Raw genomic sequence first — 15,716 nt, forward strand, 5'->3', positions numbered from 1 at the left:
GCAGTTTCTCCACCTTATTCAACAATCAGGGAACCAACAACTTAGAATAGAGGCTCTCAGACCAAGATACTCCTTCAAGCCACCCATATTGATTTTATAATAAATTTTGCAGAAAAATAAATTTAAAAAAAGAGAGCATATAATTTCGAAAACCCCATAACTGGAATTATGTCATCTTCTCGCAAGAGGGAATCGCACAACAACGTGTTGTTGTGCACATGAAGTCATATGTATCATATGTATACGTTGTTGTGTGTATAGCGTATACATATGAAATGAATATTATGGACAGATGAACAGATGAATATTATGGGGGGAAAAAGTAATTTTTATCATTCAGTTATACAGGGTGTCCCATAAATCTGTGAGTAGTTTAAAAATTCGTAAAAATTGAATGAATTGGTATGTTTGAATGTCGTTTGCGAAAAAGTTTTTATGAGTGTTTAAACTGTTTACGAATTCATGGGGGCACCCTGTATATTTCCAAATCATATTCCTCATCAATACTCTCAAAACCATTGTTGACGGCGGAAATTCCATTGCTCCACCGTGCATTTCATAAATGATGTGCTACCACACAGCAATGCAGTATTCGTTTGGATTCCTCACTCCTAATCCAAGTAGTTAAGCACCGAGATGACCTCTCACGTATACAAGAAGAAAGGTCAACACATATACAATATATATGATCCGTTCGAGTCCATCAAAGTGTACTTTTCCTGTTAAAACCATACATAAAGAGCGTAAATGTATTTCGTGAACATGCATATAACGGCTTACAGAGAGCGCATGTGTGTGTGTCTCTGCACCGCACCAATGCAAGTCTTTCCTAAAAGCAGAGAGAAATGTGCATAAACGAACGATTTGCCGTAATTTATTGCACCGATTTCCCTATCATGTTATTGAGAGGAAGAGAGAGAGAGACCTGGCCGTATTCTTCTCTCCCAACCAAGTCTGCAAATTATGCCTTATCGAGAATCGGCCCATTAAGGTGCACCAGTGATGGAAGGTGCAGTCGGGGCTCGTTTAGGAGGATAGAAGGAATCGGGAGGTGAAATTCCAACCTACCGTTACATGCATGTATGTGTGTGTGTGTGCGTACTTTAGGTTGTGCTGTGTCTTTGGAGGGAATTCTCGCCGATCCCTCGTAAAACACGCTCTTGGAAAACAGGTCGAAAAGGGAGATTTTTAGTTGGCATCAATGACCCGCATGCTGCTGCCAGCCAGACCCATCCAGTATAAGACTCTCTTTCTCTCTGTGCTAAGGGCTGGATATAATACTGAAGGTTTTATGGCCGAGATAAGGCCGCTTGAGTGAGTGGAAAGCCGTCCTGACTGACAAGGTCTGAGATTTTTGTCTTCCTGGAATCTTCGAAAATCTTTAGAAGAGGCCGAGGCTCTTCCCTCAGAGGAAAATTTTCCTCAAGTGAACTAACTACACCTGTTATAGAAACCACAGTGGAATCGTTTGGAGGAGAAATCTTTATCGTATAACGTCCCGTGGAAGTAATATTGCTGTTTGAATGTCTGGACTTTCCTAAAGTTTTCTAGCAAAATGGATGTTCTGAAGTGAATCTGTATTTTGATGCGAGTGTCTTTTAATATTAGTTTCTCTTAAGGATTCTTAACTTCATGTGTTCAATGGACCCTGTGTGACGATAAGATGGAAGTCAGGAACCTCCCGAGGGCCAAAAAATGACCGCTGACAGCTTTTCATCAAAATTATATGGGTATAAAATGATGTAAAAACCATAAATTAATTGCTTTTCATTGAAGCTCACCGAACCCGCAGTGTGTCTCTAAGGATCTCTAAGTGTTTTGTGGACCCCTGGTTAAGAACCGCTACTCTCTAGTTTTTCTTAATAGGTAATCAATATAAGTAAGGGATACTGAACTTTTCGGTGAGTCTGGGCTACTTCAATGGCTTAACTGATCACGGGCCACTTGAATCGTTTACTATTCGCTTTGTTACTTTAGCTGCGATGGAATTACATGATTAGAAATTTCTCATTTTTAATATCGTAATGATTTCAAAAAAGATAGGTGGCGTTGGAATGTGCGGGTCAATGAAGTCTCGCCCAGGGCCTCAAATCAAACAGCATACTTTTCTAATCGTTTAATATTTTCCTCATTCTGGATTTTTTAATGCCTTTTTTTTTTCTTGAAATTTGATTGTTATTTGCAATTCACATACCATATTTCATATTTCATAGTTTTTACAAAAAGAGGATAAAGTGCCTCAAAAATATTCATGCCCGAAAGCCCATGAACTCGTCGATGTGGCCCCTGAAGTGCCCTAGAACTGTAAGCCACTGATTTCTGTTTGATTGCTAAAGAAAATTTGTTATTTTGCCTCTATTTCTTTCAAAAACAGATGGAACTGAATTAAGATCTGACCGGTTCAGCGACTGTTTCCCAGCAGCGTTTTTCCCGGATTTTGGAGACATGACCAATGACGGGGACAACAGCAATTCTTCATTTTGATTTTTCTTTTCTTTCAAACCTAGTACAACTCCTATCACCAAAGGCAATTTGCAGCTGAGTGTGTTGTGGCCGAAGTGTTATGGGTACCTAACGGTCTGAGTGCGTGCATATATAGTGTTGAGTTTGCGTTTTCGGTGCGGTCATCAGCATTTCGAATTGTGAGGAGTGAAGTGGAATGATTAAATATTTGCACTGTTGTAGTAGGCCTGTTGCTCTCTATGGCGAAAATTTTTAGCGGGGGGGGGGGGGGGAGAGCGAGATCGGTTCACATTCACTCCTTAAAGTTGGAAACTACAGAAAACCAATTTCGCAGATCATCTCCATCTTGTGGGGTTTCACAGTTGCACTTTGCATCAGGAAAAATCGAATTGTTACGGGAATCACAGGTTCATGGGCGGAGATACGCCCCCTCCCCCCAGCGTCAAAGGTGCAGTTTGATCGAATGGCAAAAACTGATCTATGTCAATTGATATATACATATATCAATTGACATCATCATCATCGTGCCCCCCTTAGCAATAATGACCGTACCCCCCCCCACCCCTCCCACAGACTTCCAAGTCTATCTCCACCTATGCACAGGTTCAATAATTCAGACTTTGCCCAGTACAAGTCTAAGAAAGCAAAGTACAAGTCTAGTCGGGGAAAGGAAGAATGGATTCAGTGCCTCAGTTCTTAGTTCCCATTGATGAAAATCTGTGACAAGAACCAAAAATTACTCCTGTAATTAATAAGACGAAACCAAGAAACGTCTGGAGCCACAGCTAGCTGTTTGATACCCCAAAACTTCCAGAGTGACCTACGGACTGACTGTACGAGTCTTTCCTCTGGAATCGACATGAAGTTCCGGGAAACACACTGATCAAATAAATGGATCTCATTCAAATAAATCCCTCCCCAATTTCCCAACGGAATATATATATACACAGTGCTGCCTAGTGTTCCCCCCCCCCCCTTCAAAAAAATACCCCAAACCCAACATATAAATTCATAACTGTGATCAATACATATACTAAAAGCAACTGGGAATACCACCTTCCTCCTCGACACTGAAAAATATCGGAATACTGCGATGTGTATATTGTATGTATAAATATACCACGGTTGATCCAGTTACGGGATTCGATAGTGGTCAATGACAAATACGTGACCAGCTCGGTTCAAAAAATGGCGCAGGTGGCATCCGACAAACTATCAGGTGATAAAATAGCTCTTTTCTAAGTGGCCGTGGGAAATAGGAGGGAGTTGGAATGCGATGTGTCCAAGAGCGGGATGGACGGTTGTGGAAGCAGATGATCACATGACGATATATATATATATATATGCGAGAGGAAAATGTAAGTGGAATTGGGTTACCCATGTAGAATATATACGCATTATATGTACACATACATGCGCATATATATATACAATCACACCGAAAGTAGGGAAAATCTTCCCATTGCCCATCGAAGCCAATTCCCATTCGGTACACGTATTTGCTGGACGTCCGGGGGATGTGTATACTATACACACACACACGCAGCACGAGAAATTTCCAAGAAATATTCAAGAAAGTGGGGAAATATTTTAAAATCCACATCAGAGAGGAAAAATATCTGTATTTTCTGCCTCTAAAAATACAATATGGCCGTGAATGTTACACATATCTTTTTAATTAATTTTTCAGTTTAGTTCTAATTAAGAAAAAGGCTAAGAAATCAATTGATTGAAAATAGTGTGTATAACCCGTTGATATGAAATAATTTTGCAATGTACGTAGTCAAAAAATAACATACCCGGCTACATCTTAAATTATCTTCAGTGATTTCAGTCGTTTTCAAGATCTTGTCGGTGACTACGATGTATATATACATTTAATTAGTGTTGCCATCTATATGAAGTTAACGTTGGGAGAAGTTATTACGTTGAAGGTGGTGTGCCGTATGCTGTGGAAAAGTTTATCAAAGAAAATACAAACTGACTTGGTGTTATATAACGTGAGAAATCATCTATCTTAGAAAAACACTTTTGTGTTCTGGGACATTTCAGCAAGTCTTCATCCAAGTGGCATTAATTAGCCTTTATTTCATTATGCTAATTTACTCATAAGCGGATATAGACTCCTGGAATGCGGGGCAAACCACCGAGAGTATGCATAGTGAACGGGGGATGGTGTCCTTTCCGTCCCTTCCGCCTATGTCGATTTCAATTTTCTCAGTAAAGGAGGTGGGGATCATCCCCATTGCCCATTCCCCCGTCCACCTATGGATTCAAGATGTCATGAATTATAGTTACCATATAGATATTCTTATTCTGGAGAAACACACCTTTGGGAAATGATCTAAGTGTGTCTCTTCGGTCACTACTCATCCTCGCCAGATAGTCATCTATCTGATTCACACTGGTTGGCTTCATGTTTACGTTGGCTTCGTATAACTCGTCTGGGGCACATGCTGCTTATCTCTTGCCTTGTCATCCCATTCACATTACTCAGCGAGCTCAGCAAGTCATTCAAATTGATACTTGAACACGAGTGGTGTGAGACTCACCTTTATTGTGGGCTTGGACGTGACTCGACAATGCTAAAGATCCGTAATTCAGTACAAAATATAAAAGTGGTTCTAAACTTTCAGGCGTCGAATATCCCTTTTAAATTTTTAGGAAGTTTGATTGCTTGGCTCTCCCCTAGAAATGAACAGAAGGCTGAAGTTCTCCAAGAAACTAACGTGAATTATACGTATTTCTAGAGATTCGTGAGAGTCCCTAGTACTCCCAGAGAGTTATAGAAATCTTGCTCGCTCCTCAAAAATGCGTAGGAAACACTCAACATGACTAGAAATTATCTTGGAGACATGGAGCTATTCAAGAAATACATGAAGCCTGTGTACTCCTAGAATTGCGTAGGATGCATTCGAAGCATGATAGATGTATAAAAGGCGTTTATACCCCTGGAAAGGAGTAGGCAAAAACAACTTCACCAACAGTACTTTATCCCCAAATGGTCAACATCACAATGAAAATCTTATACGAGTGCCAGTAACATTAAAATTCAGAAATGAGCAGTTAATCGTACACCTTGCATTGTATAGGACTCTGATTTGCATATTTCCATTGATTTGCTTTCGTGCAGCGCCCCCTGTTCGCAAAAATTTGAACTAATTTTTTTCTGTTAAAAAAAAAAACCGGTACGCAAATCGCATTCAAATACACTAATTCCTTCAATTTTCACGAATTTTCAAGTTATCTATGAATTCATGCTATCATTATTATTTTTCTGCCATTACTGATTATTTTTCCACACATCACAGATTGGGAACAAAGCAACTTTCGACCTCAAAAAAGAGTTATATTTCACAAAAATCAAACAAATTTCATAAATATTTGTATTCGTTCCATAAACAGGAATCTCCAGATCACCAGAAAGAGTCCATTCCTTCGATTAAACCTATCCGCTATATACCAACGGTCCCTATCTTCTCACTCAGACATACATACAAAAAAACGTAGGTACGTATAGTGTGAGTACAGTGACTTGCATGCCAATCAACATCATCGAGAAAGAGAGAGAGAGAGAGAAGCTATTGCTTTTGCCGTTGCGAGATCGCAACTTCACAGAAGAACAAGAACAAGAATAGCTCCAATGGAAGGAGACACAAACACAGAGAGAGAGAAGAGAGGGATAAATGTTATTGGAGATTTATGGCCAAACATAAGGAGAATGGGATTCCGATTCTCAATAAAAGAGACGACCGTAGGATGATGTGGAAAAGGGAGTGAAAAAAAAGACAAAAAACACCTAAGGAGGATGGTGATGATGATGATGGTCATGATGATCATGACCATGATGATGAAGAAGAAGAAGAATGGAAACCTATTCTTTTATATATCCGAATTTTAGAGCGAAATGATGAAATAAAATGAATTTTTCACATAAATATTTCCCATATGATACATTTTCTGTATTTTTTATATTTTAAAAACTATTTTATTTTGACTTCAGATGAAAGTTGTATTACAATTGAGAAAATAGAAATAAAATTAATTATCTTCTAAACTTTGTTGGAATTTTATTCTTGTTTCTTTTAATTTCCTTATTTTTTAACTTAATTTTTTAAAATCTCTCTATTTATTTTTCACTTTTTTTGGAATTTCATTATTTTTTATTTGTGGGTTTCTGGGTTTTTTTTATTTGTTATTGTTATTTTTAATTCGTTTTTTATTATTTTCGAATTTATTTATTATTACTTTTTAATTATCATTTTTGAATTTTTTATTTATTATTATTTTGGAAAGAAAAATTCTTCACAATTTCCTTGTTTTCATTTGGAGCTATAACTTATTAACGCTGGCATTGAGGGAATGGCATATTCACAAACACTTTGAAAACTGCATTTCCACTGCTACAAATCAAATTATTTTAATAACCTCCAACTAATACACACCAGTATCGACAGTACCGATAATGTTACTTAATTATTTGAGGCAAAAACTAAAAAACCTTAACTAAATTTTTCTTTTACACACGAATCTAACTTTTTCTTTAAAAATTATATTGAAAGATATGACACTCCACAGTACCAAAGTACTCAAAAACACTCTTTTTCTTGTATCAGAAAAAACTTTTGACACTGTATCCCGTAATTCAAAACTGAAAATAAAAATATTTCTTAAATAAAACCAGGCTTTTGATAGTGTATCCTATATTACATCACCTATTAAAAAAACAAACTCAATTGTATTAAAGTAGTTAACAAATCTGGCATGAGGAACATTTACAATCAGACTCAAGGTATCCCACTATGTTGAAATTTTAGAAGAAATTATCGATATTTTATTTTTTCATATTTTATGAGAGTCTTGTTTGTTGTAATTCAAAAAACAAGTCTTGTTGTCTTGTTTTGTTTATATGACGCTTGTAGTCAATGTTACGTCCACTTTAGAGTGATGCGTTTTTACATACGGCAATAAAAGCTTTAAATGTGTTTTACGGAGAATTATATTTCTGGCATTTTACTTGATTTTGAAACAATTTCTAAACATCTATTCATTGTATCATTACGAATTTTAATATAATATTTTCCTATATATTGTCGAGGTTATGAATCGAAATCTAAGGCCTGTCACATATATTTATCTTATTGCAGTGTTTTACAGACGATATGTAGAGTGAAATTTCAAAAATCCACACGCGTACGTTAACAGGTTTGAGTGTAACTTATAAGTATATCATACTTATAGCCTTAATATACTTAAATTCTTTAGCTTTTGGTTCATAATCTGCACGATTAAAAGTTCTGTGAAAATAATAAAGCATTCCATTCATAAATTTTTTTCCAAGCGTGTTCCAAATATTACATAAATTTTGTTTAAAATTTGATATAAAAATGACTTTTTCACAAGAAATGACATAGCCAATCCAAAATTTCTTATTGTTTTCACCATTTTGAGACACTTTCTACCAAAAAATGTTATTAAAATTCACTCTGTTACCAATTTATAGAAAAGTGCCTGCGAACGTTGTCGGCTACAACTAATACAATTAATACAAACAATTAATACCTGTTTGTTTGGCCTTTCGACTCATGGCCCCTGTTACTCGCGCCTATTACGGCTCTAATCTGAAAATCTCGCTTATAATTAGCTTCCGCGAATAGAGAACACCCAAAATGTTCAACTTCTCTTCAGATTTGATACACAAATTCATTGCATACGGTTAAAAAAAAAATGAACGGAACATTTTTTGGACTTAACAAAAAATCATAACGTTCCATAAATTCATCTTAAAATTACGACACACTTTCATGTATATATGACTCAGTTGATCATCTACATAACACAAGACGTACCCCTGAAAAAAGAAAATCCAATTTCCCTTTTTTTTTGAATCGACTTCATTTTATGTCTTTGACAAAAGGAAACCATTGCATCAAGTAGCGAACATAGAGGGGAAAGTTTCGAAAACTTAAAAAGTCAACCACGGTGAAGAAACTGAAAGGGGAAAAGTGGTCGGAAATCATTTTCAAAGTAGAAATTCGTCAAAAAAGAGAGGACCAGAGAACCCAAGGAATTCGCGCTGAAAAATAAATAAAAAACTTGGAAGCGGGTCGGAATTTCACATTTTATTTTATTTTTCCACCTACAATAGGGATTTTCTTGTGGAGGGAAGAACGCATGTCTTCTCTCTCTTGATTCTTCTCCATTCTATTTCTCAGACTAGTCATCTTTCCGAGCACCTGACATGAATGTAGAATTTTGTTACTGGGGGAAGAACTAAAGAGTGAATAGACCAGATACCAGGATTTATTTCTCCTGCTGTATTGTGGGTATCACCAAAATTTCCTGCTTGTTTTGTGCCCAATACAATCTAGTACAAGGGTTTTCAACCTTTCAGACACGGCGGACCAAATTGTAACAACTTTCCACGAAGCCTGTGGGCCACCAACTCACGTAATTTAGTGACATCTTAATAGAATTCTTCAATGGGCAACGAGTTGAACACGGGCAAAGAAAAAATTCTGAATTATTTCGTTTCTTAATAATGAATTTTGATTGGTTCTGAAATATTTTATCACTATTCGTGAAAAAGCTTGTGATTAATTACTCATTAAATTAATTCTGAGATTAATTTTAATCTGAAATCACTTCAAGTATTTCCGTAATTATTTATTTTGGTAGCTCTGTATAATTATTTTCTTTCTCAATATACAGGGTGTTTCGAAAAGAATCATCCGATTTGAAAAAAAACCATAACTATTCAGCTTTTAATCCGCTTTGAACGAATAATGTATAGGTAGAAACAGCGAAATCTCGAGTTTCACGCAGTTGCCGACAGGTAATAGCGCTAACGCTCTTCCTTTGGCCACCACTTCAGTGTTTGTAAAGATGGCGACTGCACAAAAGAAATCGTTTTGCGTTCTAAGCTTCGTGAACTGTGAGTCCGTAACAACTGTTCATCGTGCTTTTCGTCGACAATACTCTGGTGTCGAACTTTCTACCGCTCAGAGGATTAGGCGATGGTACAAACCATAGTCTCCCAACCATTTTTGTTCCATCGCCCCCTTCTTCAGAAATTTTTTCTCCCCCTCACCCCCAACGCAATCTAGTCCATAGGATCCTATGTTATACCCGTAGCTTCTACCGCCCCCCTGGAACATTCCATCGCCCCCAAGGGGGCACTAACGCCCACGTTGGGAATCACTGGTATAAACAATTCCGAGACACGGGTTGTCTGTGTAAAGGGAAATCCCCTGGCCGCCCCGCACATCAGACGAAAATGTGGAGCGCATCCGACAGAGTTTCGCACTTAGTCCACAGAAATCCACTCGCAGTGGATGCAAACATGCTCACAAAAGTTTGGGACGAATTTGACTACCGTATAGACCAGCGGTTCTAAACCGGTGCTCCGCGGAGCTCTTGGGGATCCTTGTGCACTCTCCAGGGGCTCCGCGGCCGCTCGAAGAAGGTAAGAAACAGTTAATTTGAAGAAAAAAAAATTATATAATTACGTTTTTAAATAATAAAAACAAATCAGTAACATTGCTGAATAAATAAAGAAATAGGTATACGGGGTTCCGCCTTGGAAATTATATGCCAAAAAAGGCTCCGCGAGTTTGAGAAACGCTGGTATAGACATATATCGTGCTTCCCAAGGGGGGCATATTAAGCACCTTTAATTTGGTTTGTAAAAAACTTTATGATTAGCCAAGTAATATTAAATTAATCTTAAGTGTTTAATATGTTTCGTAGGATGATTCTTTTCGAAAATCCCTTTGTTTTGCGCCATCGAGAGGAATTCCCTATTTAAATTACTACAGGTCAATGATTTCTCTCTCTCTCTCTCTCGCTCTGAGTATCTCTACACGATATATATTATAAATATATTTCTCTCTCTCTCTCTCTCTCTATCCCAAAATATTTTATTTTGTCACACAAACAGAATTAAAGGATCAATTTGATCGAAAAAAAAAAAAAGAAGATTTTCCGTCGAGCCGGAGTCGAACCAGCGACCTATGGATTTCTAACGTTCATTCTACAGTCCACCGCTCTGCCAACTGAGCTATCGACGGAACGTTGGGCGATGGCCTTGTTTCCGACCAGTTGTGTAAGATCGCTCTACTTTCATAAGTTGACGATCGTTTTTATCGGTAGCTGCAGTGATGTTATCTTCTGATCTAATCAGATTGGCAGAATAATATATATATTTATTTATTTATTATTAATAGGAGAAAAAAATTCTCTCTGAAATATCTAAGCAGTGGGTGATCGTCGAAATATATCGGATCCACGGCCATTATGTAGATGTTAATCCAAAAGATAGAAAGGAAAAGAAAAAAATTCAATAACACGAAACGTATATAGGGTGCATAGCAAACAGAGGGTACATACAGGCAAACCGTTGTTCTTAGAGGTATGCTTCCAGTTAGGAAATGTTTCCAAATAACGTTTAGTACTCAGATATATCATTCATGTTTCAAAGGATTGTGTAGTAGTTTGTGTAGTAATAAAAATAAAAAAACATAACTTTTTAGACAGTCCCCCTGTGCACACAAAACCCAATTAGAAAGTCGTTGTCCTGTCTCTCCTGATGTCAAAAAAAATCCACGTTTCTAAGTGAAGTATTCACTTAAATATTCAAATTCGAAAAACAGCGTTAAAAACCCTATTACCCGAGACTGGGGGGGGGTGAGACCGCTGGCGTGGAACCTAAAGGACGCAGAGTCATGTTCATTCAGATAAAATGTCAAAAAAAAAAAACACGTACAAGATCAGGGATAATTAAAATAATTAGTTTAAGCTTACACAAGGAGTTCGGGGACCCGCTTTGGCAATATACATTGAAATACGCGAGATTCATACTGTATGCGCTAACATCACAGCGAGCGTTGTCATCTTAAGGAATGTGCATGACCTACTCCTCATTAGATCGGGCTCTGAGCAAATATACATTTTTGTGGCCGCTTATAAGTAGACTACTTTGAGGAAGAGGCGTACGCAGAAAGAAGGAGGCTTGTCGGTTGTGCCTAAAATATTAAAGGAAGCAAACTTTGGGCTCTGAAATTTGTAAGAATTGTGCACGTGCACCGTTTGCCCATGCGGGAGACAGGCCCTGTGGATACGTGTCAGTTAGAAGAGAATTGAAAGGCCGGACCATGAATTATATATATATATACAATTTATGTCATATACTGATTTTTTACGAAAATATGTAAACTTTTAGTTCGTGATAGCATGTGTGGAGCAGTGCACATAAAATATTTGTTAATATCTAATACTGTAAGTTATAATGCATAAAATTGACTGAAATATAACTTGTATTACAGTGTTCTTCGATCTCATGCAAAGTTAGCTGATTGACGGACTGATTTGCTTCGTATATTTCAGCTGACCTGATGTGTGTATAGGTTTTTTATTTTTTTCTTTCTTTTTCTCTTTTTTTATGTTGGAAGACCAAATGATTGCCGGAATCATGTGTGATATGTGAATGTGTATCTACAGTGTGATAATTACAATGTAAAATATAATACTTAAGTGAAGCAATTATTATAAACCCCAGGGACACTAAATTGCTGCTCGCGAGTTGTTAATGGTTGCTCCCTGGGCCAAGATGTAAAGTTGATTTGATTTTTTTTTTTTTTTTTGTGTGGAGAAAATAAATGCTCCCTTCGGGGAACCCCGTATGGCGAACTATGTTTGCCGGGCCGGGGGTTAGTATCTCTTTATATATATATATATAAAGCAGGCCCGTCGTTTGGGAGGACGGCTTTTGAAAATAAACTAAAAATTATAAGCATATACATTGAGCACATGTATTTGCCCCCACCGGATACATTACTCTTTTTTTAAACAGATCTAAAGATATAATTCACAATTCAAACGCGTTCATCCACTAAAGGTCATAAGTATGTATTATATATAGATTAGGAATCACCATTGAAATGGCACGGATAATGATGATAGGTAAATATGAAGAGAATGTATAAAAAATAGGGCTGCGAATCGATTGAAGTTTTTAACTGGTTAATCAAAAAACTTTAATCGGCTATCGAATATTTTCGAATGCTATTCATCCATAGTAAACTTAGTGTTGGTAACTATGTAATATTAATTGATACTATAAAAGCATATTCTATTCATTTCACGCATCTATTTACTTGATGGATGTAAACAAATATGGAAATGGATTAAGAAAAAAAGACCGAACACTATTGGAGTTTTTATATCGACCCCTTTGCCAGAAACATGAATGTGCAAATTTCTAGAACTTGGAAAATGACATTAGAATGTTACTAATGCTACTCTACCAATGTTACTCTATGGAGCTAAAATGTGTATGTCTTGTAAAATTTGTTTTAGTAGGGGATACACATTTGCACGTTACTGGCAAAACTTAACAGAATACGTAATCCAAACAGCTGATAAACCCAAAAGTGAAAATTTGCCCATTAGTCTCTGGTATAAAGGGAACAATATGCTGAACATGCTTGTCACATTGCTGGAATTTCTTAACTTGGTTCAAGAAATTTTTACGAGAAACTTGAAAACTCAAATTTGCATCATCTCAGCGAAATATCAGGATACAATGAATATGAGAGGCTGACTCATCTCAGACCAAAGAATATATTGTTGAATCAATATAGAAAAGAGTTCTGAAATCCACTAAAATAGGGAAGTAAGTATTTCAGAATATTTCTTGTATATATTATAAATAGTACTTAAAACATTAGCCAGTAGAATCTCTTATTTGATATAAAATTTGCATTTTGTTAGAAGTTTTGTAATTAAAATTGAATTATTGCAATTGATGAAGATTGATTTTAGGTAGTACAAGAAATGTACATATTACAGGTGTATAATATTTTTAGTTAATAGTATGAGATTAATTACTATGGAATGTTGTGTCTTATATTTTTCATATATAGAGAACATATATTCTTTTCTTTAGTGGTAAGAAAGTTAATTACTATATTATCTAAGTTTATTTTATTTTCACATATAGAAAACATATGTATTTTTTGATTTGATAATTTATCATAGATTTTGATAATAAGAAAGTAAGGACAGATTTTGATATCAAACATTGTCTAGAGGAGGAAAAAAAACAACCATGATTGTTTAGGAATGATGCTACAATAATGATGGACCGATCCTGCGTAATGGCTGAAGGGTTCACTGGAAGGAGATTTTTGAAAATCTGAGGGCTGCAATATCTGGGGAGGAGAAAAAAAAAGGGGGGTGTGGGATGGGTAAAATTAAATAAGGATACAACATAAGGTCTAATTAAAATTTTTCACGTTAGTAGTGAAAACCTATGATGAAGGAGATGTAGATCTAAAATTTAAATATTATTTGATCTGGCGCTCTGTATCACTTGTTCACGGTCACGGTCTTAACTTGGATCAGTTATTTTGGAAATCACTTATTTTAGTTGAATCGACTTGTGTTTGCTCATGTCGAAAACTTCGATCAAAATATTGATTCGAATATTTTTAAATACGGTCACTTATCTGAAATGTAATGCATAGGAACATGATTTAAAACATGTAATCAATCGGTTTAGTCAAATTATAAACTTTTAATAAAAATTTTATTTGAATTTAGATCTAATCGATCTAGTCAATTAACTCAACTAAAATTTTTAACTGCGAGTGACAGTTGATCGATTAACCGAATCGATTAATCGGATCAGCCCTAGTAAAAAAAAAATATTTAAAAAAACTCATAGATCTCTGAAAGAAAATTTTGAGACAAAATCATAAACTTTATTTTTTATACTCAGGATTTAGTACTAAAAAAAGGGAAAAAAAATAACAGCCGGGAGATCCTCCCTGACTACGGATTATATGCGGTCGCGTTTCTTCAAGCATATGTAACACGCTACCAGATGTACAAAATGGGTAAATTTACACCTATTTGGTTGTTCCCTGGGCAAAATACAATATAAAGGAAAAATTTAATGGCCCGAAAAATACTTTTTTCTTTGACTCTTTTTCTTTTACAGGCTCATATTCCAAAATATTTTTCAAGCCACACAAAAGTTTTAGAAGTCTCTCTTATAACTTGGTACTTTTTTTATGCATTTTATTTCTTAATATGGAGGTACAGTCGGGACGCTTGCACCCGTCTTCGGAATTTGTAGGCTTATTTCTAGGTCAAAATCTTTCAGTCTGAAACCCGGCTTAACCGTACAATGTATAGTTGTTGTTTTTTAAATTCATAATTTTTCCATATTTAAATGAATCGTATAGAAAACAGGGAAAAATAGTTTCAAAAAAATCTCTTTCGAATTGTACTGCTTGTGCAGGGTTGTACAGAGGACGTAAAACCGCATATAAAAATGAAGTAATGTTACTTTCCAAATATATATTTACCTTCTTTGTGATTCAAACTATATGAAGTAAAAAAAATTAGATTGCAAATTTCAACGTAAAAAAACAAAATGGAAATGAGTCATGTCGACCCTACAGTGCATGATTCTCTTTTTTGACAGATTACACTGACATTTTACATTTCTTTTTTTTTAATTGAGTTTTACTGTCATCTATGAATGGCTTTCGAAAGAAAATGAAAAATGAGAATAGTAAATGTCTCAAAAAAACACATGAAGCTGCCAATTGGCCACGGGAAAAGAAACATATTTAAAATAGAGGTTTCTAATCGGCAACAGTATGCACTCTAGGGAATTCAGTTCAAAAGTTGAGCATTCAACTTGCTTGTCCTAATAGTTCATAGCTGGGACATTTAGATTTAGCTCTTAGCATGTTGGTCCTAAAACCGGCTAGTTCGTTTGAATTAAACCTCTAAGCATTCGAAACCCCCGTCTGATTTTACTTCGCGATGAAAACAAACCGACTTGAAAGAGTCGCGTACCTCTTGAGCTGCCTCTTTCTCCTCCTCGTCTCGCTGCCCGAGTATGTGAAGTGCAGAACAAATTGGGTTATTTTTTTCCTAAGCATTTGGAACATAGCTGGAACATTAAGATTCAGTTTCATGAAACAGTAAATTTTACACCCGAATAGGACATTCGGCTTCAGTTCAAAAATTCAAAACTTCTCTAAGATATTGAGATGTACTACCAAGTAAATTATTTTAACAAAGTTTTTGAACCCAATTGGGTCATTCATATTCAAGTTCTTGTCCCGTTCAAAGCATTCATCTTCAAGCAATTAGCATTTGAAACGAAATTAAACATTAAAATTCAACAGAAAACATCAAGTCCATAACCCTGATAGGACATTCAAATTCAGCTCAAA

The 15,716-nt window shown here is 36.0% G+C and overlaps 1 protein-coding gene and 1 non-coding gene across 4 annotated transcripts in view; both read right to left on the bottom strand.

Moving 5' to 3' along the window:
- The window catches only part of LOC149088524 (protein trachealess-like), a 294,081-nt gene that overhangs the window by 182,284 nt on the left and 96,081 nt on the right, over nt 1-15,716 (bottom strand). The gene's annotated exons all lie outside the window — the stretch shown is intronic.
- TRNAY-GUA (transfer RNA tyrosine (anticodon GUA)) lies at nt 10,446-10,532 on the bottom strand. The gene is given in 2 exon segments: nt 10,446-10,481; nt 10,496-10,532. It is a non-coding gene; the product is annotated as a tRNA-Tyr (tRNA).

This window comes from Pholcus phalangioides, unplaced genomic scaffold (genome assembly GCF_987345545.1).
Source record: "Pholcus phalangioides strain wild (caught in Gottingen) unplaced genomic scaffold, Ppha-v1.0 ptg000003l_1, whole genome shotgun sequence".
NCBI lineage: Eukaryota > Metazoa > Arthropoda > Arachnida > Araneae > Pholcidae > Pholcus > Pholcus phalangioides.